Here is a 25,321-nt window from a genome sequence, read left to right on the forward strand (position 1 = left end):
ATCTCCTCCCTTCTATATTCCCTCCATCCAGCCCTCCATCCACCCAGGCCGCCATTCATCAAAGTGAGAAGGGGACAGAGGGAGACTTGACTTTGACTTTGATCCGTTTTGCTCAGCAGTTAAGGGCTTCAGCACACACACACACACACACACACACACACACACACACACACACACACACACACACACACACATGTACATGGACACACACACAAAAGAATGATCCAGCTCAAGAGAGAGCAATAGTTCAAGTTGCTCTCAGAAGCTGAAGGGTTGCAGGTTGAAGCCCCCCCATCGGCGCACAGGCCTCCGAGTGAACTCCAAAGCATTGCAATGTGTGGCACTTTGTTCATTAAAAAAGATAAAACAAACAGAGGCGGCTGTTTGATCTCTCATCGTTCCCCGTGTCTGTCTCTGCATCTCTCAATACATCACTCCCTGAAGCTATGAAAAAAAGTTTGAAAAAATCTGAAAAAGAAGCTCTGTCTCTCCTTGGTGTTGTCTGCACATTCACTGCAGAGGATGACTGACAGGCACCAAGAAAAAGAAGAACTAGATGAACTTCAACCCACACATACGCACAGTAGGAAGCAGTACACACAGTGAACAGTACGTGGGCTTGACTGTTTGCACTCTTACTTTTTTCATTTCATCCATGCCACTCATTCACTTTTTTTTTTATTTTTTTACTTGATTTGTCTCAGAATCCAAACTTGATGAACTGGACTTTTACATGATAATCAAAAGACATTTACTTATTTTTATTTCTTTCTAGTCAATAAAGTAGTAGACAATCCAGCACAATGGGCCTCACTCACTAACACGTGAGTAGAAATGTTCTCACACTGCGTATAAAATAAGTTCACACGCAAAATAACGTACCAGCCAATTTTGTTTTTACCACCATGCATATGATAGTGAATCAGAATCATTCTAAATCATCAGGCTCGTGCCCGCAACCTGCAGTCAGCATACTACCACGCCCTACACACTAACACTCTCATACATATATCCGTTTCTCAAGCCCATAAGCCATGTTTTTAATGCTGTGAAAATCTTCCTCTGGCTATGATCATATCACAGCAAGCTCCCTTTATCTTTATATATAATGTGAGAACTGTTAAGGTCAGAGCTTATTTTACACCTGCCTGAGGTAGAGTTATAAATGCCCACCACACTCACACACATCAACACTTACACATACACACTGCCTGTATTTCATTTTCTATATCTGCTTTGGTTAATCCACTTGGTTTTGGAGAACAGAGTGTCAAGGTTGAAGAGATACAAAGCTTATAGATTAAGTTATAATTAACATGCTTCACATAGCATGATAGACGGACTGATAGATTTTGGACCGCTGCTTCATTAGCCCACCTTCTATCTTTCCTGCTTTTCCTCCCCTACCTCAATTCTCCCTCCTTCTTTTTCCAGCTGAGTTCAGCAGTCAGCCACATCCCAGAGGGATATATCGGGGTTAGAAGTGTAGATCTAACAGCCCGCTGAAGAGAGGAAAAGGGAAAGCAGGCTTGGGAAAAGAGAATGAGAGAGGGAGAGAGAGAGAGAGGGGGGGGGGGGGGGGGGATAGGGGAGAGGAGATCAGCAGCAGAGTCTCAGGGGGTAAAGAGGTTAGAGGTGGAATCCTGACAGAGAAAGTCTGTATGAAGATGACAAGCTACCATATCCTGGGAGCGTTAAAAGAGGAGGTACAGTAAGAGATGCTGAGGAATAAAAAAAGAAGGATATGTAAGGGACATAGCTTTACGGGCTAAATCAAGAGCATCAAGACTGCATCAGATTACTAATTCTTAAGGGACTGTCTGAATTCGGTCACCTTCTTTTCCATGGCAGCTCTAAGCACACCTGGTTGCATTGACGGGCTCAAACTTGGCCAGCCTGGTTTCAACTGTATAACCACACTAAGTAAAAACAGGATAGCCTGGTGTCCACCACAGGACACACCAGAGCTAATCCAATTAACACAGCAAACTCACACAGAACAAACCACTCCGGTGACCACTACAGCAGCCAACAAAGTCAAATGTAGCCAAACAACTCACTTGAATTTCACCAGAATTTAATTACAAAAAAGCTAGGTAGCCAGGTAACCAAAAGCCTTGAACTCTGCTTTGATTTAGCCAACTTACCTAAACAATTCATGATTCAAATCCTGCAGGACAAGAGTCTGGTTTCTGCTGCCCCTACATAGAGGCACTTCATAACAAAAGGTCTATTTTGGGAGGGCACTGGTAGCTTACCTCGTTTAGTGTATACCCTCTATGAGTCCCTACAGCAAGCAGCAGCCTTGGGTTCATTTCAGCCCCAGGCACTTTGCTACATATCATCCCATGCCTTTCTTGTCTCGCTCTCTCCTGTCACTATGTAAAATGTAGCAAAAAATGCCAAAACTCTGTTTGGAGAAGTTTGGTCCCAAGAGGTGCAAACTTTTATTAGAAGCCTGCGGTGCAGAGTTATTAAAGAAATAAGTCGACATTTGGGGAATGATGCTACTCCCTCTTTCCTGCTGCAGGTTTTTTTGATAGCACTTAGATGTATGAGATAAGCTCAGATTTGCATAAAGACTGAAAATAGGGAGGAGCAGATAACCTGGCTCTATCTATAGGTTACGACATCATCTGCATAGAAGGCATGCACCAGAGTATCAGTTGAACAGTATCAGCTGATCGTGCTCCCTTTGACAGACATTGGCCTAGCTGCAAATACTGCAGAATGCACCCACAGTATGTCAGTAGCCAATGAGGATCTGTTGCATTGCTAGTATACCTAGCTGCTGATTCAGAGGAGATGTTTCCTTTTAGGCAGAGGAAGTCACCTGTTGGAAAAACTCAGATTTGTTTTCAGGGCCACACATGAATGAAAATGTGGGGAGTGTAGGATGCACTAGTGGCCTTTAAAGAGGAGAGACTACTAACAACAATTGAAATACTCCCAAACTCACAGCTCATTTGATAAAATGCCACAAAGAATACGACGGAGGAGTAATGAAAAGAAAAACATTGGAACTGGCTATTAGCGGAATTATTATCTTTTTCTTTGGTATAGGCCCTGATGACAGCATCACTGAAGTTCCCTCAATTACTGCATACAAGGGCTTATGTGTTGGACCTCATTTTTGGGCTTGATGTGATAACTTCCTTAGAAAAAAATAATTTTCTCATCTCTTTAAATAATCAACCTCAGAGCTTTAACAACTGAGCTAACTAAGCAGCAACCTCTGGTGTTGAAAAATGAAGCCAACGCAGAAGTGCAAAAAACTGCAGCTTGTGTACACTCTTGCTTGAGGCTGGCTCCAAAAACCTCATAAGTCACATAACAAAATGTCTGTTTTTACAGCAGAAATTAACATGTTTACAACCTGGTACAAAAAAACAAAAGAAGTCTGAAGGGTTATTGTCCTCATGGGCACACACTGTACAGGAGGGTGGGTGTGATGTAACGGTCAGAAGGCTTAAAGCCCCCATCAGCTCCAGCTCTTGGCCTGTCGTCAAGGGCGCATCCAGATGGGTGAACAGGGGTGGCATGGGCCCCCCTTGAAATCTTATTGGCAACCCCAGGTGCCACCCAAAAATCCTTGTCTGTCATTGGCTAATTGCCTTGCCAGAGGAGGGACTTATGTTGAAATCCAAGATTTAGGCTGTGTTGCAACAGGCAGCTTATAGTTTTTAAGTGTGCAGACGTTACTTTACATTTTTTCTTTAAATGTACATTTTGGTTTGAGTCCTTGAAGAATGAAGCAGAGAAGATACAATATGTCTTCATTATCTTAAAAGTCGCTCTGATTGGTGCAGACACGAGGGGTAAATAAATACTCTTCAGTCATGTGTGTGTACATAAACTTCAGGCCAGCCCTGCACAAGTCAGTCCACCAGTTGGGCCGTCCCAGTCCAAAAAGATGGGTGATGTCACTCAAGCTTTGTCCATTAATATTTACAGTCTATGGAGTTAACATGTGAATACAGCACACTTCAGGCGTGCTGATAGGGTGATTTTGTTACCTTTGAACAAAGCCTGGCATGCTCTTCCCCCCTGCTCAGTGTTTACACCAAGATCAGGTAACTATCTACTGGCAGTAGCTCATAATTAGCGTACTGTTACTCTTATTTTATTACTGTTACTATTCAGCAACCTGGCACTAGAATGTATTGAATAAAGAGTAGTTAAAGTTGATCATATTTTTAACTTATCTTGTATTATCTGCTGTTGTCTTGACATGTAAAAAAAGAAAGCACAAATGTGTATTTCCCAAAATGACATGCTACTCCTCAGAGCAGGTCCATACTGAAAGACCAGAGGAGGACTTTACCTTTAGAGATGTAAAAGTGAATAACACTCTGCCTCAGGAATCACATGTTACCATGGCTATAACATCATGGATGAGGGTTGAAGTCCAAAATCTTCTTTTCTGGTTTCACTCTCTCTGCAAAAGAAAGAAAGAAATGAAAATGGATGAGTGTTTTGGACTCAAGAGGCAACAGTTCAATGAAGTAACAAATCTTTTGACAGTGTGAATCACTGCCTCCACACCATTTACAGTGTATTTGTAGTGACTACAACAGTACTTGGCCTACAGCACAGTAAAGATGTAAAGGGTTCTCCACCATTGACTGGTTTCCAAAAGGGCTTAATTATCAATAAACTGCTCCGTTGGCCTTTAACTGTGAACTAAAGTGCTTCAACTGTGCACAATTGAACCAAGTGGAAGTGTGCTAAGTCGAAAGCACGTCCTATAGGCTGATCCCCCCCCCCACACAGGAAATCTGCCCTCACATGCTGTTTCTACTGGATATCAATGACTTGAACAACCCTGGCCATTGATCCAAACTTATCCCTCTTCCTTCCTTCCGTCATCCCTCTCCCCCTTTCTTTTTTCATCCCCCCGTATTTCTATTTATCCTCTCACGCTTCTCTTCTTTTTATCCCATTTTCCCATTTGGAGTTTTTCTCCTCTCCTCCACCCTATCCATGCTTCACTGGCTTTTTAGCTTTCCTCCTTCAAAGGGTAGAGGACGCAGCTGAAACAAAGGCTGCTTCTGTATCAGCTGAGGCAGCAGGATGGCGGGAAGGGTGAAGGGAAGGGAGAGGTATAAGAAGGGAGGGAGGGAGGGAGGGAGGGATTAAAATGTGGCAAGGAGGAGAGAGAATGAGGGTAAAGAGTAAGGTGGAGAGGGGAGGGTGAGAAGGACTTGAGTGGAAAGAGAATTAAGATGGGGGACAGGGAATGTAAATGACCCCCCCATCTTAATAAAAAAATGTATGACAAATAATACAAATAAATATGAATGTGTCAGAAGGAGATAAAGATGCAGGGGCGAGATGGAGCTTGCACAGAATGGTTGTATCAGATATCAGTCGATTCTAACACACACGCACGCACATACACATGTGTGCACACACGCAAACACACATACACACACATACATGCAAACACATACACACAAATACTGTCACACACAGCCTGTACTAAAATCAGCCTGGAGCAGAAAAACACACATGCACTCCATCTTTTCCTGTGGAGATTATCTTCCACAGATAACTCAAGATATATTCAAACAATATTTAGATCGTTACCAATCAGTTTGACCTCAAGTGATTAATTTTTTGTGAAATTCATTTCAATACTGATACAAGCAAGTTGCACCTTTAAACACTGGACTTTTCATACAACATATTGAACTTTAATATTTGTGATGGAAGAAGGAAGAAGTAAATTCATAATCCTGATGTATAAGTCTAAGAGTATGATGAATAAGGGATGTGATTCATTAATTCTGAACTCTCAGTATGACCTGGAAAAAATGATACGTCGGCAAAAGCAGAGTTTCTTTGTCCGAATAAATGTGCCCGTGGCAGCAAAATGTGACCGACTGATTAATATGCAGGACCACGCCCCCCGAACTGAACGAGGCATTTAAATCCACTGGGAGTGAGACAATCATGGATTGAAAAGGCAAATCAAATACTAAATCTTTCAATCAGCATCTCGACGTTGCTTATTAACCCTCTCTCTTTTTTTTATCATGCACTGCAACCAAATATCACTAAATACTGAATGATCTAATTAATGAACTAATAACAGTCTGTTTCCCTCTTCGAACACATGTTTATTTATGAGCTCCTTCAAGATGTTCCACTCTTAAAAAGACAGAAGCACAAGTATCACAGCAAAGTCTCCAAATTTGCTTGGAAGTCAGAAACAAGTCCAGATATGTACCTTTTGTTACCTTTTGTTACCCCTTTTACTTACAGACACAGACATAAGACTTCTTACTCGTGTATATCACTTGCCATTGCTTAAAATAAACTATTTATACGTCTACCCTCGTAAAAAAAGAGCCTTTGTATCCTTATAAGATATGTATTAAGAGGCTTGTGCCAGTCATCTTCAAACTTTTATTTCAGTGACAATTGCACAGAACGCAGCTGCAGCATTAAATGTTGATGAAATCCATTACAGCACAACACATTAAAGTTGCAGCAGACAACAGCATTACATAAACCGTGGGTCAGTGGTTAGTTTCTTGCTGATTCTCACAGCGAAAAAAAGACAACTCGTGCAGTCTAATGAGCCTGCATCCCTCGGGCGAGGCGTTCTGGACTTTACAAAAAAAGTGCCTGCATTCTTTAATGAGCCAGGAAACCGGTGGTGATGTGCCAAAGTGAAGTTTACTAAACATTGGTTGACTGAGGATGATGGACGCTTTGACAAATTCCAAATGTGGAACAAGAATCACCATTTTGTTTACAGGAAAAATGGTCTCCTAAAAAATAATGACTTTCAATTATTCAACATCTTACATAAGTTCAAAGTAGGAAACGCTCTATACTAGGGGCTGCACAGCCACAGGAAGTCTGCCAAATTACAGTTTGTTTACTGTTTGTTTTTAGAGTTCATGAATTGGTCAGTGTAAAGAGGAATCACAGTGATCATATACTGTGCCATGTTTCCTTCCTGCTATGTTCATACTTCCAATTCACCAAGTACGGCAGCTAGATCATTACTCCAGAGCCTTTAAAAAAAACAATTTAGGTGCTCTTGAGCATCAGTTTTGCACATTCAGGCTTAACAAGTCAAGAGCTAAATCTTCCAAACATGAATTGGTCAAGTTGGGGTGTATTAACAAGCTCCCCCCTCTCCTCCAGTCTCCACTCGTTGTCCACACATGTTTCATCTGCAAGTGTATTCGAGTCAGTTTTCAGTTTGCCTCTTTTTGTTCTCTTTGAATTGTAATCTTGCCATTGTGCCTCTAAATACGGTGTGTAGGGTTGGCTGTCTCTCTCCTCCACTAGGTGGCAGAGCTAATAGTTGGAGAAGGGGTCGTTCACATGAATGAAAGCACAGTGAGGTTTATCACCAATCTAAAAGCCCTTACTCACCACTGCTCCTTGTATGCTCGGGTTGGTTGGTCTGCCTTGTCTGCACGTAGACTAAACCACTGGCATATTTTTATTTATAAGAGTTTTTCTCAGTCTGCTTCCATCCTACAGAGCTACATACTTCAAAAAAGTAATGGAAGGACGCTCTTGTAAAAGAGATTTTTAATCTCAATGAGACTTTTTCCTGGTTAAATAAAGGTTAAATACATAACAATAAAACAAATGAAACATGTTTGAGCCTCTGAGCATAACATTAGCCTTGTGCCGTCCATGGGAACACAGAGCTCAGAACAACAAATCCAGAGTGAGTTTGACTTCACTCTTTTTTAGAAAGTCATTGCTCCACAATCTATTTACATATTCCATGGAACATACAGCAGACATACTAACACTCACTGCATACTGCAGATACTCCCCCCCCCCCCCCCCCTTGCGAGAAAAGTCACATCCTAATGAAAACAAATCTCAGAAGCTGGTTTGGTGTATACAGCTGCATGGATGTTACACTGCCAAGCATGGCAAACACTTTGTTCATATGAGTGGGGGGGTGTGTTTGTCCGCAACGGTTGACCGAGTCCATGGATAGAGCACACTGCCAGCCAGGCAGCAAGTCACTCCTCTGAATTATTGAAAGAGGTTAGGAAGCAGGAAGAAAACAGCATCTGTATGTGTGTGTGTGTGTGTGTGTGTGTGTGTGTGTGTGTGTGTGTGTGTGTGTGTGTGTGTGTGTGTGTGTGTGTGTGTGTGTGTGTGTGTGTGCCTGTTTGTGTGTTTGCAATTGTCTGTTGATGTGTACAGCAGTGCACCGCAGATTCTCAGCTTAAGCTCCCTGCTCTATGCAGGACTGTATAGCGGGCTTTATTGGCTCTGCTTTCTATACATTCCTGAGCTTATGAATAGAAAACAGGAGCAGTGTGAAGTAGCTTTTTCTTTTTTGTACTGACACTTGTAGTGCACATATTGTGTTTTAAAAGCCTTCCTTACTGCTTCAAGGGTTTTAAATCATTTGTAAGAAAAATATAATGTAATCTATAATTAACTGAAAAATATGTGGAACTATCACTGCTATGAAACATTTCTTTAAAAAGACTGTGTTTGCAAGAAGCTCCAGAACAGCTCCACTCTATTCTTCTATTTCAGTATCCTCTTCAACCAAAAACACAGGCTAGAATGAATAGTGCAGCAGAATAAAGTCCAGAAGCATCCCTGATCCATGATGTGATAAAGAACAGGAATGGAGACAAAGCTTGTAATCTGTGCTGCTTCGCTATTTAACACACCAGTGGAGCAGATGTTTCAAAAGTCGCTGCACTTTAGAACGTCTGCATAAAACAATGCACCACTTGCCCCTTTTTGACTCTGAAAAGCAAAACGTGCAATCGGTATGAAAATGCACTGTTTCTTCATAGTTACCTTTTAAAGTAGGGGTACATTGTTGAAAACAAAAATAGGTGAACTTTCTGTCGCCAAGCGCAAGGGCTGTTTAACAAATGGAGCTGTGGCAAAAGTTCGACCCAGAAGACTATGAATATATATATTAGCATATATTCTCCATGCTGGTTTGATTGTTTATTTTTCACACTATGTTGCATAGTATGCATGCTCACTCATATTTCCCATAGTTCTCAGCTGTTCCCATCCCACATGATCATCCATCCATCCATTATCTTGTATCTTTGTTTGCAGGGTGCTGGAGCCGATCCCAGCTGTCATTGGGCATTAGGCAGGACTGACATATAGAGACAGACAACCAGACACAGTCACACCTACGAGCAACATAGAGTCACCAATTAACCTAACGAGCATGTCTTTGGACTGTGGGAGGAAGCCGGAGTACCTGGAGAGAACCCACACATGAACGGGGAGAACATGCAGACTCCTGTCTGATGGGGATTCTAACCAGGAACCTCCTTGCTGTGAGGCAACAGTGCTAATCACTTCACCACCGTGCATTAATCCATCATGAGCACTAAGCAACATTTAGAAAAGTAACATGGGTAAAGCTTCCTTTAAAAGGCAGAAAACTTGAGCAAAACCAGACTCATGTTGAACAGCCATCTTCTGAAACTGTGTCAGGCTTGTAAAATGGGATAGAGGAAGAAGGAGAAGGATAGAACTGCTCCCCTCCCTCATTGTAAGCCTTCTTTTATATTGCTGCTGTCTTTAAATATGGCTTTCTTTTCCTCCTGTTCATTATGTGGTAAAAGGACTTGAGCATTTCTAGTCTTCTGACTACCCATACTCTTCTGAATACTCATTAACACCGCTTGTCACTCTCTTCCATTATCACCAGATTCACTGGCCTATGCATGTGACCCTCTACCTCCCCATTGTTACCATGTTTCATCAGCCTCAAACAGCTTTGACTACATCATCAGCCAACACCTCTACCACCAGTGACTTGACTCCACAGGGGTACAGATTATTTTGTTTTTGCTGCGGCTCAGGGCAAACATCCTACGATTACTCTTTAGAGTTCAAGTGCCAATGACTTTCTAACAGTTAATTCACAATCACACCATCTCTGTAAAATAATAATCCATCTCAAAATCACTAACTTCTCTCTCCTGATAACTTGCCTTACCTTACGTTGCCTTATACTTAGTCTCTCAGTGTTGGAATAAAATAATAACAGGGCATCTATTGCATCGGAAATATTTAAAAAATAAATAATAAAAGATGTGTAGATAATTTTCTAGAATGTAGGAACTGTTTTAGACTCAGGCTAAGTCAAATCTGCAGCCAGTCCTTCTATTTATACTTTTAAATTTGTATTATCTACCCAGCACAATCGTAACAGCATGGCTCATAATTATCAAAAATCTTTTTCACAATTTGTTTAATCTGCCTTAAATATCTGTGCAAATCCGCAAAAACAGACGTGTTTCAGTTTAATGGAAAGGAAAAAAAAGCTTACAGCTCTATTTTAAGATGAATGTTTTCATTAGTCTGTTGAAACAGTAGGCACAAGGGGATTTAGAATCTTTTTCTTTTCAAGGTTTATTTTTGGGTCTTTTTTATGCCTTTATTAGAGAGATAGGACAAGGGAATAGAGTCAGAAATCAGGAGAGAGAGAATGTGGAATGACATGCAGGGAAAGGAGCCACAGGTCGGATTTGAACCCATTCTGCCTGCTTGGTGGACTCCAGCCTCCATTCATGGGTTGCAGGCACCCCCCAAGGGGGATTTAGAATCATCTTAAAACACCCATTTCATGAATGTTAGGGGAAAAAAATCAAGTTATTTTTTAATCTCTAAGGGGAAATTCTATTTTTACACTGTTATTAAGAGACATGCTTCTCACACACACATGCCCAAATTCAACATACACAAACAAAAGCTATGGACATGCATTAATGGAGAGAGTTAATAGCTACTAGAGAGGCTGCTATACAGGGAGCATGCCAGTGACCTGGAACCTCTCCAGACCAGACCACTGTTCTGATGTCCAATCACATGTACAGTTTTCTTTGCCTACACAATCTACACAAATATGCAGATTTTGTGCCTACACACTGTTGTTTAATTTCCATGATAAAGATGGTTTTGTTTTGTTTGCATTCATATTTCTCCAACTTCTTTTCCTTTGTTTTACTCTCCAATATACACATGTGCTTTGTTGTTTCATCCCCCTCTGTGATATTAAAGATCTTACTGACTCAGCTTTTTTTTTATTACAAATATTGTCATTGTATTTCAAGAGGAAAACTATCTGCCTGAGTTGGAGATGAGTAAGACTAATTATTGCTGCGGTATGTTCGAGTCAAACCCACTGGAACACAGTATGGATGCTCCCACGCGTTTTTATCACATTAACTCACCCAGTCACTCTGACACACTCCAGAGCTGCTAGTGTTCAACAGAGAGCAGTTATATAACTGAGGTGTGATCAATCAGCTGTGGTTACACAACTCGGAGTGTTCATTCCTTTTAGATAAGCAGATTGAACTTTGGTGTGCAGATCGGAGTGTGACTTGGCTCGCTTTTGTGAAGCTACAAGTTTCACCAGCTGTGCAACTCAATTCAAAGCAAATAAGCAACATGCTCAATAAGCAACATACACAATGGGATCCATAGGATCCTGTTTGTGCATGTGTGTATTTTGGCCTATGTTTGTGTAGCATGTTAACTAGACAGAGTGTAAAAACAAATTTCCCCTCGCAGGATCAATAAAGTATAAATTATTATTATTATTATTATTAATCAACAACAAAAATGACAGGAGTGTAGACTACTCAACAAACACCAGATGTGGCTACGTTGAAATGCTGTTCACTTCAATGGGCTCAGTGCTGATTTAATACAGAAACAGAAACGGGGACTCTAAGATTTGAAAACAGACGAGAGTTGTTTTGCACGAGTTTGGACTTGGCAACAACTGATGTTGTATTTGGCTTTGCAGTATTTTGTAATAGGAATCTTCTGATTCTAAAAGAAAATAGAAAATAGTGCAAGGTCTCATTATTTTGATATTTTGAAAGTTTATTCTTACTACACCAAACTGCCAATTCCCTTTCAACACAACCTTTTAGCTAGCAGGGTTGTCACAAACCGCTTTTTTAAGGTATTTTTGGGGGTTTTATGACTTTATTTAGCAATAGGAGTTGGAAATCAGGGACAGAGAACGTTGGAAATTACATGAAGGAAAGGAGCCAGAGGTCGGCTTTGAACCTGGGCCGCCCGCTTAGAGGACTAATAGTAAATGCTAAATAGGCTTGAGCTTGTATATTTCTTTTCTAGTCTTCTGACTACTCAAAGTGCTTTTCACACCTACACTTTCACACCCATTCACACACTGATAGCAGAGGCTGCTGTGTCAAGTATCCATCAGAAGTAACTAAACCCACCATACACATGCATATCCTGCAGTATTTGACATGTTGATGCAGGAGGATGGTGGCTATAGTCCTCTAACAACTAAGCTACCGGGTGCCATGACAAACGGCTTTGACAGGAAAATATTACCATTTGATATCTTACTACCTATGCTGATTACCATTTATTTTCACTGAACAAAAATGACTGTCAAAGTTCACAAAGACCACACATGTTTTACACCACATTGCACATGCAAGACTATACAAGACATTATGCATCATTTGTCTTGTCCTGGGACGTCCGTAGTCTCTCAAATGAATGTTTGGTGGTTGGATCCCCAGCTCCTGCAGTCACATGCCGAACGTATCCTTGGACGAGACATCGGACCGCTAATTGCTCCCGCTGCTGCGTCAGCTGCATGTGAATGTGTCTGACTGGAGTTAATATTGATAGACACTTTACATAGCAGCCTCTGCCATCAGTGTGTGCACGTGGTGTAAATGAGTGGACATGCAGTGTCATGTGTTTCAGTAGTCTGATGACTAGAAAAGTGCTTTACAAGTTCAGGTCCATTTAAGGTATATTTTAATAAAAATCTCTCTCTCTCTCTCTCTCTCTCTCTCTCTCTTTATCTTACACTATTCTGCACAAATAATGAAAAGTCACCCAGACATGTGTCAAACTGCTTTTTTTAAGGTTGAATCATCGTCCATCTTCCTCAATAAATTTGAGCAAAAAGATAAAAAAGAAACAAGCAGTGATAAGATGTCTCAATCTGAGAGTCACTGTCCATTATTCACAGCTTCACACTTCATTCTATATCACACATCTCAGTATAAAAATGTAAGCACCAGATGACAACATATCCTGGTTGTGAGTCTGTGCGTGTGTGTTTTGGGGGGTGTGGAAGGACTCTCCAGATGCACCATCTGTCATCTCTGCATTTCTCATTCTTTTACACCTCATCTCTTCCATCTCTGTGACTTCTCCCCCACCCATCCTCCACCTCCAATCCATCTATCCATCCATCTCTACCCTCTCCCTTCTCCATCATCCCTCAGTACATCTGGCTCTCTCGCTGCACATTAGCTGCAACGTCATGGTGGAAATTCACACCGTGTGTGTGTCGGCACAAGAAGATCAAACTCTCTTTGTATCGCATGTGTCACTGATTTAAACCCGTTCTAAACGACTAACTGCGTAGCATTCAGGCTTCTTCATGAAATTATTTTTTATATGTTTTCACTACAAAGTCAGTTCTTGACAATTTATTTTACAAGGATGGAAGCCTACAGTTCCCAAATGGCAAATTACAAAGGCACTTAGAGCGTTCAAGCACTTATCCAGCTGTTACAGATGTAAATGTCTCTTTAAGTCAGTCTGCAAATGCATCTAACTTGTCATTCGCTTGCAACAAAGAAGGGATGGATTACAGTTCTGAACATGATGAAAGGAGAGAGATGTAAACAGAGTGTGTGGGTGCATTAAAAGGAACACAAACACTGTCTTTGCTGCCTGTTTGTCAAAGTCACTAACAAATCAAGTGTTTAGGCTGCCTTACAAAATATGTAACATGTTGAACTGTATTGTATTCAACTGAGTAGGGATGGGTTCAATTTGTCAACTAAATGGTAAACATCATCACCCTCGCTAGTCTCCGAAATAATTTCTAGATGGTTAAAGTAATAATTAATATTTGTATCAATGTAGGACCACAATGTTAGTTAAATGTTGTGTCTAAGCTGTAATGCAGCCACCCGCCGCTAGCTGGGGCTGTTGCTCCTGTTAACGGGCTTGCTCTCTCCGACTCCACTGCCTGGATGTAAACCTGCACAAGGGCTAGATGCCATCGTGTTGGAACAGCGCAGGTAAACTGGCAAAGAAACACTAGACCCGACGGATGTGTGACCACATTCAGTCCGGGCATGTGGACATTTACCTGCAAGGAGGACCGAAGGCTGGCGGCGCTAGCAATGGTAACATCAGCAACACCATGCAAATCAATTTGACATTGTTTATCCTCGGAGTAATTCAAATCGCAAAGTGTGTAAATAGCCATCAGTTCAGCTGTTTATGATTGAGATGAACTACTTCAAATAGCAGTTAAATAGGCTACACCCAATTTGGTTTTGGACAATGTTAAGCTAAATTAACTGTGCTTCATTTCCTCTGTTTTCTGAGTGCTTTCAGATCAAGACTAGTCACTAGATATCATTTCAATTTCAATTTAACTGACAGGGAAATTGGTCTCTCGGATCATTATTTTGCTTTGAGCAAGAATCAGTTTAGGTTCCTCATCAGTAGTGGAAGCAATGAACAGAATTACAAAGAAACAGACAAGCAAGAAGTACGAGCTGGAGCTCCGACTTGCTCAAGCTACAGTATATATCGGCTATTCTGACCTAAAAAAAAAATTGAAGCTCTTTTACTTAAGTTGTCAACTGGCCTTTTCTGTGACAGAGAGTGCAGTAAATGTAGGGGCTCTAGAGTAAAATGGATTATCAAGTGAAAGAGCAGTGACTGCAGCCGAGTGGCATGCAAAACTTGAACTCAGTCACAGCCAAGAATAAGTGCAAGTCTGGTTTTGGGTAGATGTAATAAATGATTTATAGATTTCGCTTTCACCAAATTATACATTTTTATTGCATTTTTTATTCAACAATAAAACTGATTAATTAAAGCATATTCTGGCCTTTAAATGATTTGATTGAAAATGTCTGCCTTTAAGCGCTGTATAACGGTGTAAATCTCTGGTATAAGTGCTTCCTGTTCATTTTCTTATTTGTACCCTTTTGTTTCTCTTTTCCTCGTGTGTACATTGTCCTGTTTTACTTTGTCATTTCTTATCCTTGTGTTTCTCGATGTCCTGTGGTTATTGTTACTGTTACATTCTTGACTTCTCTGTGTGTCTTTAGTGTTTCCTGTTTTATTTTGTAGTCCTTGTCGACCAGTGTTTCTGGTCTTGTCTATTACTTCCTCCCTTTGTCTGGTTTCCCTCCATTGTGATAGTCCTGATGGTCTTTACCTGTGTCATTAGTCTCACCTGTGTCTATTTAGTTTCAGTGTACCTTCCCTCTTCTTGTCAGTTCTTCTATCTACCTACCAGTGGTCTTACATCTATCTACCCGTGTTCCTAGTGTTTCCCTGTGACTCTTGGTTTTCTCCTTGTGAATCTTTTGTTGGATTTTGATGAACTTTCTTTCTTATAAAAAGTCCTTTATAGTTTTCCATTTTGCCATTCTTGTTCAAATCAATCTCTTCTGTTTAATTCTGCATTTGGGTCCAATCATGCCTTCATCATTTAAACCTGACAGCAGTGTACATATAGATGATCATGTATAGTTGTCAGAGGTCTGCTCCAGTCCACTACCAGACAAATAATCTCTTCCCCCAGTGCCCCCTTAAGCACATAATCCATCCATATAATCAGGACTAGAAACACAATGGTAGCAAAGGTTATCTGCTCACTGGATACTTGAAGCTCTGTGGATATGCCTGCTCAGCTCTGCTTTAGCACATGCTCGGCATCAATGAGTGCAACCCGCCCTCCACCTCCACAACAATGAGGGCATCTCCTTCAGGTCACCAAACTCCCCTTTTCACCTCCCACAAATGGCTTTAGAAAGCATCAAACGCAGAGAATGAGAATGTCAGAATGCAGGAGGGAGAAAGTGAGTGGCCAACTCCTTAAAACTTCATAAGGAGATTCAGCACATTCAGCACTGACACGAAAAGTAAAGTACTCTGTGCAAGCATGGCTTTCTCTAAAATCCCATTGCTAGCGTCTTAGCTCCACTTAAGCTCTTTTCACACTAACATAGGCAGCAAACTGCAGCTAAAAAAGACACACTGCAAAAGGCCACCTTGCTGGTTTCAGAGCATTTAACAATGTCCTTTTGAAAAACCCCACAACTCGCACAACAAAAGATGAGACACCTGTCACTTGTAAACCTGGACTATTGGATTTGAAGTGCAGCCTTTAGAGTCAAACCCTCTGAAACATATTCTGATGTTTGTAGTCGGCTTGAATTGAATTCCGCATGTTTGGCCGTTCACTGAGGAGGATTTGTGGCACAAAGGGCCTGTCAGTAAGGAGCCATTGTAAAAAAGTGAAGAATGCAAGGTTTATGCGGCTTGTGTTTTTCTTTCAGATTCAGTTCTGCAGCATATCTCAGAGATTTATGCCTTGTACAGTAGGTCTTGATGTGCCTATGTTCCTGTTGTGTCTTTGTCTAAACCACCAAGCACCTTCTTCAAGGTGATCACAACATATTACATTGTATAGGACTGACAGTAATCTAGCTCAAAGCATCAGGACACTCACAAACATACACTCAGAGAACAAACAATTGAATCCCTCAGAATCATCCTACATTCAGTATCCCTGCGGTAATATGGTTGCTTCTTTGCACAAGACGGTTCAGGCTTTTTACTGGTTCCTTCCTCATTGCTGTGAGGTTAAAGGATTTGTGATTACTGCAGATCACAGGTCAGCCTTTAATATTTGATGGCAGCATGTTATTGAAATAACCCAGAGCTGTTGCTAAGTAACTGGTAAATCGGAATCAGACAACTTCTTCATATCATCCATATCATCTTTCAGGTCACCCCTGCGTATTACTGCATATTGAACCTTTCATAACGCTGAAAAGGTTCAGAGATGTTGGTTTTATGTCAGCTAATCAAATCACATACAAAGTAAATGGTTGATCTTGTTTTCCTTGAATTATTTACTGGGGCTCAGATTTATCTATGCCCTGTCTATTTATTTGCTACTATCAGTAATGAATGCAAGTTTGGAGGAGATGTTGACATTTCTGGGGTAGCCATCACCAGTGGAATCCATTAAATTGACTTTAATCTTGATGTTAATGAAAGAACATAAAAACCCACCCATCATGCATGAGCATTTTGATCTGGAAAAAAGGTTTCTCACAATCTGCTGGTTGACAGAGATGCACATTTCTTTGAAATATGCACAGAATGATCACAATAATGCGTGGGGTGCGGGGAAATGCTGATCAATACTTGTGACTCAGCCATTTCTTGGCCAAGTTCTGAGTTTTTAAAAAACGCATTCACCATTGAATATTCACTGTTTTGGAAGAAAAAGTCCCACTAAGGTGTTTTTTCTGCTTTTAATAGCTACCTTGCTTTAAGGCTTTTTATACCAGACAAACATTTCTGTGGAGAATACTGCAGGTGTTGATATAATAGTTGCTGTATAGAAGGAAGGGTCAAGGAATCATAAACCTTTTTTTCTGGAAATCACTTTGTCTATTAAATGTATAACGGCTGTGGCTCAGTGGTAGAGCCGGTTGTCTTTCAACCAGAAGGTCAGGGGGTCGATCCCCCGCTCCTGAAGTCATACAGTATGTCCTTGGGCAAGACACTTAACCCCAAGTTGCTCTCACTGCTTCTTCGACGGCAGCATATGAATGTGTATAAATGGAATTGGTTAATACTGGCCTCTGCCATCAGTGTGTAAATGGGAAGGTGTGACATGTGATGTAAAAGCGCTCTCAAAAGACATGAAGAGTGATATACAAGCTCAAGTGCATTAACCATTTATAAATTCCAACAGTATTTAAATGTGATAAACAATAACATAATTGAATGATAGCCATTCACATCCCAAAAAACGACCATGCACTGCTTTACAGAGCTCATACTTCATTTGATGAACATTTGACAAAAAAGGCAAAAAGGTTCTTTAAATTTATTTTTCCTCTATTTTTAAACTGAATAGTGTCTTACTCTGATCATTTGATCTTCTTACAGTATTTCAGCAACTGGTTCACATCCTTGCAAAATCTTCATCAACATCGAGCATTTCTTTGCATAAAATCTTTCACATATTTACCAAAGTTTTAGCTAGCGTTGACTGCTGTTTTTTTTTTTCATGTTTAATAATAATAATTTATACTTTATTGATCCCGCGAGGGGAAATTAGTTTTTTCCTTTGCACTCACAAATCATTTTCACTTTTATTTTTCAAATAACTGCATGCCCTACTGAGTTCTAGCATCCTCATGCCCTACTCCCAAATATGATGTTTGATTCAAAGAGAGGTCTGAAGCAATATCAAAGAATATTACCATATCTTGCAAATCACAGCTTATTATCACAGTAATGATATATTTGGTCGAACCACTTCTGAAGTAAAATGCCTTGAACACAACTGCTGTGAGAAGTGACATAACGTAAAAGGACAGTCTGAAAAAAGCTTGCATAGAAACAATTTAAAGGTTGTTGGACTTTATATTGATTGCATGAGGCCGTCAAATGCAATACAGTGAAGATTCAAGACTAAACAAAAAAAACACTGAACTTTGAATGTATTTTATGTTGCATGAATTTCAGAGTCACAGCTTTCTGCATCTGCTAATTATATCTAAAAAAAATATTCCCCAGTGAAACATAAGCAGTTTAAATTACACTTTGATCGAACAGAATGATTTTCCTGCAGCACAATTTGGCCACAGAGAGTCACTTATCACTGGTCTTCAAATTGCCGCAGACTCGTTTGAAGCATGGATGAATCAGAGCAGAAATTGTTAGCCAGCCAATCCAGCGCAATTACAACAGTTCTCTTAGCAGGTAGTCTTTAGCAGCATTTGAAATTCTGAAGAGGTTACTCTGACAAGAACATCACCTTCTTTTTTTAAAACAGCAAAAATGCCTCACAGCCAACCTGACAGCTGTTTGGTATTTTCCCCCAGTTTACTCACTAAGTCAACACAGGCTTAATCCCCTGCAGGGGAATGCACTTTTATTCATCCTTTTACTTTTTATTTATTTAGGTTTATTCTATTATGATTTTATGAAACAGGTGGTCCATGCATGCGTTAGTGTAATCCACTCAGAATACTGTTATTTGTTCCAGACTGTGAAGTCCATTGAGCTGCATTTCTGTGATACGTCAGGATGAATACATTTCCACATGCACAAGCAGATGGTTTGTCCATGGAAAAAAAGAGACAAATAAAAATAGAGCTGAATGAAGTGTTAAGCACTTAGTTTTTTTAAGGCAGGTTACAAATGTTTGCAATCAGAATGGCAGGAATTATATACTGATGTAGTTTGTGAAGTTATCTATGGTTATTCTTTTTAGTAGAAACGTTCATATGGTAATGAACACACTTTATTTTTGGGCTTTTTAAACCTTGGACCGTGGATAGAGCTGGAAATCAGGGAGAGAGAGAGAGAGTGGGGAATGACATGCAGGAGGGGAGCCACAGGTCGGATTTGAACCTGGGCCGCCCGCTTGGAAGACTATAGCTTCCATACATGGGGCGCGCACACTAACCACTGCGCCACCAGCGCCCCTCACTCTTGAATTTTTAAGAGAATTTCAGGCATGTTGCACCTGAAATTTCCATGAGGTGCTTGTTCACACATGCACCTCACAACTGGACACTATCTCTGTCGGGCGGAGGAAAGGGAGTCTCATGAGGCAGGACATGATATAAAAATAATGGTACAGAAGGGGCGGATGAAGAAAGTCGGTCCGATGCTATGATGACCATTTTCACCTTTATATCAATGCTACGTGTAGTTTGACATATTCATAGTATGAACGAATGAGCAGAGTAGGAAATATTGACCAACAAAGAAGACAATAAAGCTATTTCACCACATGCACAGAAATTGTAACTATGTTAATATCCTGTGCGCTGGTCCCAGGATATTAACATCACTAACACTCATTCTGAATTTATTTCCTTCTGACATCAGCTCATCAATCTTCATGCAGAACATTGACAAGGGGGCTGGTAGGAAAAATACAAAACATCAAAGTGAAAATTCAGCTTTTTGTGTCCACACATGCAGCTCAAACTGAACATTTTAGGAAGTTTTCAGTGGAAAAACGTCATACTACACCAGCTGATGACCAGAGTGTGCCTCCATGTTTTTCTTTTCCTGAGATTAGGTGTGATCACTGAAGCATTTCTCACAGTACATGTCCTGAAATAGCCACTCCGACAACACAGTGCGGTCCCTTTTTTTAAACTGAATCATCAGGTTCTCACACTGTATAAAAGATCAGCTCGATCCATTTATTTATTTATTGTTTTTTTATATCAGTTTGAATATGTCTCGATGTGTACCAAGAGCAGATTGGTATTATACTCAAGACCTCACCTTTTCACATGTTTCACCAGTTATCATATATAGAAGCTAGAATATATTCCTATATTGTACCTTTTGAACATTTTTTATATTCTTGTCTATTCTTTTTGTAGCTTTGCACTTTTTTTCTCGTCTTTGCCCAACGTTAATTCATTGTATGTCAAATTATTTGGAAGTAAACCAAATTCTGATTCCAAATTACAGTCACATATTTTTCCATATTATCTATATGTAGGGATATATGTGATGCACAGTAATACACATATCATGAAACACAAGCCATCAACTGATGTCTGTTATTCTTTACAATTGCTGAAAATCCAGACAGTACATTATGAGGATTAGGATTACAATCAATACAGGGAGTTAGCGATGTGGACTGAAATCCGACTCAGCATTCAGACAGCATCCATGAAAATGTTTAGGTTACTAGTAGGCCAACTCTTGTTACCATAGGGACAAAAAAAGGCCTTAAATATAATGAAAACAAGAAGCTCTCCAATGGGCCCGAGTGTTAAAACACTGTCTTTCAAACAATTGTTTCAAAACAATGATCATGACTCCTCCCAGCATCTTTAATGTAGATGTAGTTTGTGATTCTGGACTCAGCTTGGAGACAGCACTGGCCTTCAACCAAAACAATCTCTTCAGACCTTGAAAGATAAATTGCAAAAATAGTTTCGGAATCGAGAGTGAGAAAGTCCACCACAGGGACACAAATGCCTTTGATCTAACAGCATACACACCAACACACACTCACACGTATGGTGGATGTATGCGTGTGTGTGTGTGTGTGTGTGTGTGTGTGTGTGTGTGTGTGTGTGTGTGTGTGTGTGTGTGTGTGTGTGTGTGTGTGTGTGTGTGTATGTGTGTATGAGTGTGTGCATAATAATCATACATCTCTCTACAAAATGTCAGCCGACTTCAAAGGACATCGGACAAGCACGCAGGCACACACTGTATAACACATAATTATATGAAATAGGCCAGAATGTATTCCGCAGTTGTGTGTGCGTGAACTTGTGTGTGTCTTTATGTGTGTGTCTTTATGTGTGTGTGTGTGTGGGGGGGTCTCGAACTTTTGGATAGAGATACATTGCATTGACTCATGTCAGACATACAGGTGGGAATGCACACATTGTACACAAACCAACCGAATATAAAAGACCAAATAAAAGAATACAAAACATAAGAAAAAACAGCAATATACACACAGATAACAACACAAGAGGAAGTGAAAACAATTTTCGCCCATAATGTTTTTTTGATTGCTAATGGGGTCCAAAGGCTGATTAGTCTATTCCTTATATACTGACTCCTTCCATCTCACTCAGTTCAATAATCCATAAAGCAGCCGACCACATCGGTGTGTTATCTGATATTACTTAGAAAAATTGTAGAAATTGTGCAAATGAACTTAAAAAAGTTTCTACCCCTGGAGCATTGAAAAAAAAGTGAAACTATTAAGCCTAGATCAATTCCAAACATTTGAGAGGTGTATCGATACTAAAAGTCTCATTAGCAGTTAAAGTGCTTCTGACTGCTTTCCACACGCATTTGCATCTTGCCTGATAAACCAGCCGGCACATACATATTAAAATACTCGAGAGGGAGGAATTCACCCCAGATTTTAGCTCAGTTAGTCATATTCATCTCAGAAAAACTGGATTGAGATTTGGGAACATTTGTGCAAGAAGGGGGATCAATTTGTTTACGTTTACAAACTAATCGGAGCAGCTTATGGAACCTTCCCGTTCAAGGTGGAATCTGGTATTAGTTTCCAGTCCTTTATGGTGTGAGATGTGTGGCCTGTTCAGCCTGAGTGGTTGGCTTCTGAACTAATTAACATCTATATGTCACTCACACGTTTAGTTATGCTATACTGACTGCTACCATATGGGGAGAAACACAACCAGAATGGATGTGTTAGATCTGTGTCACTGCACTCATGTAAAGAGTTAAAACTGAAGTAAACAAGGTGTGAATGCATTAAAAAAAATGTCTTATTATGTCGAAATTGATCGCCCAGATTTATGTTTATGTCATGCATCATAGTGCAAGTGTGCTGCACAAACATCTACAGAATGCACTAGTTGTATGCAAAGCAGTTGAGTGAAGGCTTTTTCAAAGTGGCTCCTGGTTCACAGGGGAGTTGGGACTGTTCATATGTACAGTACAGCCGACCCCAGCGAGTCCAAACCCACTGAACCGGGGGAGGTTTGTGCTCTGCCCTGCTGCATACAGTATGCTTATTTATACATTATGTATACAGGCACCCACTTAATTCACACGTTGACACACATGTTTAGACAAATGCCTATATGTATATGTGCATTTTACCATTTTAATTCAGGTACATGTTTCATGGTTTTCATGTGTGGCCAGAAGCGACAGTCGAATGCAGCTGCATTATGTAAAAACACTAACATGCTCACAGTCTGAAACAATGCTCCTTTGAACACAACACAGTGCTATGATGAAGAGATTGTTCTTCACAGCTTTCCAGCTCCAGCCTTCGTTCAGCTGAATGTAAAAGCTGGGATACCAGCTTCTGAGGCTTTCTACCAATTGTCTTTTCTTTGAGGCGAATAGATAAAAAAAAAAAAAAAAAAACACCAGCTACGCTAAGCTTTAAAAGCTGGTTGCGTGCATAAATAACATTCTATACAATTTGCTCTGGTCTGATGTTTGTTCTTCTTCTGCCTCTGATCTACCTTTAAGCTCCCATAATGCCTTTCACATACCCCAATATGACAGGGTCTCTTAGAGATTACTCTTTAATCCATGAAATATATTGCATCATAATACAGGCCTACACTACCTATATGTGGATTACATAAGATCATGATACACCCACCATCTGGGTAGAATGGCATTAGCAACCCTCCCCATTAAACTTGAACCCCACCCTCTGGTCTGAGCTAAACTCCATACACTACATCATATTGAATAATGCTTCACAATGTGTGTTACCCAATTAGAGCCAACCTTTCTTCTCCCAGGCTATTGTACAGAACAAAACACACTATCTAGCCTTGTTCATTGTACACATCTGTATGGTACATATGGGACTCTATGTGAGCGCCATTTAAATACCGAGGATATAGGCTACAGCAGATGTTTTGTCTGACAACATGTGAAGAAAAACAGAGAAAGAGGGCATGATGAAATGTTTAACTGTAGAAAATGTGGATGATGTTTCAATAGCTCCTTTGAATCATTTTGATCCCTTATAACAGCAGTCACCCACCTCATGTGCACTGCTCATCTTCTCTCTGCACAGTGTCGATTTCACCCAACACTGACTTTGCCACAGTTATGACCAAATTTAACGTGCAATATGTAGATCTTAGATGGCTTAATCTTTCCACGGTTAAATGGTCATTGGACTTGAGCTTATAAAGCACTGTTCTAGTCTACTCAAAGTGCTTTTACACCACAGGTTCCACATACTCACACACACCCATTCACACACTAGTGGCAGAGGTTGCTATGCTATGCAAAGTGTCCATCAGTATTAACTAAGCCCATTCATTCGCTCCAGATAAATTTTGGGTTAAGTGTCTTGCCCAAGGACACTTTGGACATGGGGCTGCAGGAGCTGGTGATCGAAACCAAGACCTTCCGGTTAAGAGATGGCCGACTCTACCAATTTGCAGCATCTCAGAAAAAAACACATGTGAACCTGTTCGTTGGTTATTTGGGAAATAATTTCACTTTTAATCACCATGATCATCATCAGTCAAATTGTTAAAGCTACAGGTTGCAGAATAAGCCGCACACTCTTTAACTACAACTAAAACAGCACATACTTGGCAATGATAGGACAATGGTGGATTGAATTGGTTTTCATTCCACCATAATTTATCTAAATGCGCCAACCTCGCTTAAAGTTACTTTGAAACTGACCAAATAAGACCAGTAAAAAGATGTGATTTATAAAGTTGTTTAAATAAGAAAATGTTTAATCGGTCACACCAAATCAACATCAACAGTCAGGCCTGTTAAAACCAGGAAGAAGTTCTGTTTATTGAAATAACCTTTATTTTTCCATGGCAGAAATATGTAGCTAAAATGTAGCTAAGGAATATAACTTTTTGTTTCAAATTGTAAGAATGCGATATTTTATGTTAGTGTTGCTTCAAGTTGCTAAAAACTTAAGGCAAGTTTGGTTGAAGATTTTTTTAATGTGTTGTCCCAAAGTCATTGTGTCTTCTGGACTCGAGCTTTTAATCAAAGAACCAAAATAATCTGACTGTTTTAGTTTCTGGAGCCAAACATATCCTGAATCATATCATGTACTTTAAGAAACCTTATTCAAAAGTCCACAAAACAGTAAGACATAATTTTTTTTTTAAGTATAGGTTAAGGTAGTGCTGTGAATTCTTCTTGTGTCGGTTCTAGCTTTCTGTTGGACTTCACTTTGACCCAGCTGGTTGTATCATATTGAGTTACACGGAGCTGGGCTGTCTGCCAGACAGTGATGTAATTATAATGTTAACATTCATTTTGTCAGCCTCTGTGAGAAATACACAGGTCATAGCCCTCGCCTCTCTCACTTGCGGATGTGACATTACACTTTCTCCACCTCCCTGTCTCTGTGTCGCTCTGGCACTGAGGTGGACACTGAAGGATTTCGCTGACATTAAACTTGCCTTCACATTTTGTCACTGCCGTCAGTTTTGATCATTTCAATCTCTACATGATATAAATTAAAAAAGTTATATTAGCAAGTTGTCAAGCTGATGGTAGATCAGTAATGAGGGCATCTAATTGTCTTCTTATGCTAACCCTATCAGACTTGATTTGGTAGCATAAACTCAATGGCCGATAACGCACTTCACTTTTGTACTCTGTTTTTCCGTTTTTCCAGGAATGGAGGGAGCCAGCCCACCCCTGTCCCCCCCCATGATTGACGCGTATGCAAAGACTGTATGAAGAATGGACAACACAAGAGCTGGAGGGAAGTGAAGCC

The 25,321-nt window shown here is 40.3% G+C and overlaps 1 protein-coding gene across 3 annotated transcripts in view; it reads right to left on the minus strand.

Moving 5' to 3' along the window:
* lrfn5a (leucine rich repeat and fibronectin type III domain containing 5a) overlaps nt 1-25,321 on the minus strand; it is a 140,160-nt gene that overhangs the window by 62,023 nt on the left and 52,816 nt on the right. For all 3 annotated transcript variants that reach the window (XM_061062703.1, XM_061062704.1, XM_061062701.1), the window contains exon 2: nt 4,325-4,438. The gene's annotated coding sequence lies outside the window, so the exon portion shown is untranslated. The remainder of the gene's footprint in view (nt 1-4,324; nt 4,439-25,321) is intronic.

Source organism: Labrus mixtus, chromosome 18 (assembly GCF_963584025.1).
Source record: "Labrus mixtus chromosome 18, fLabMix1.1, whole genome shotgun sequence".
Lineage (NCBI taxonomy): Eukaryota > Metazoa > Chordata > Actinopteri > Labriformes > Labridae > Labrus > Labrus mixtus.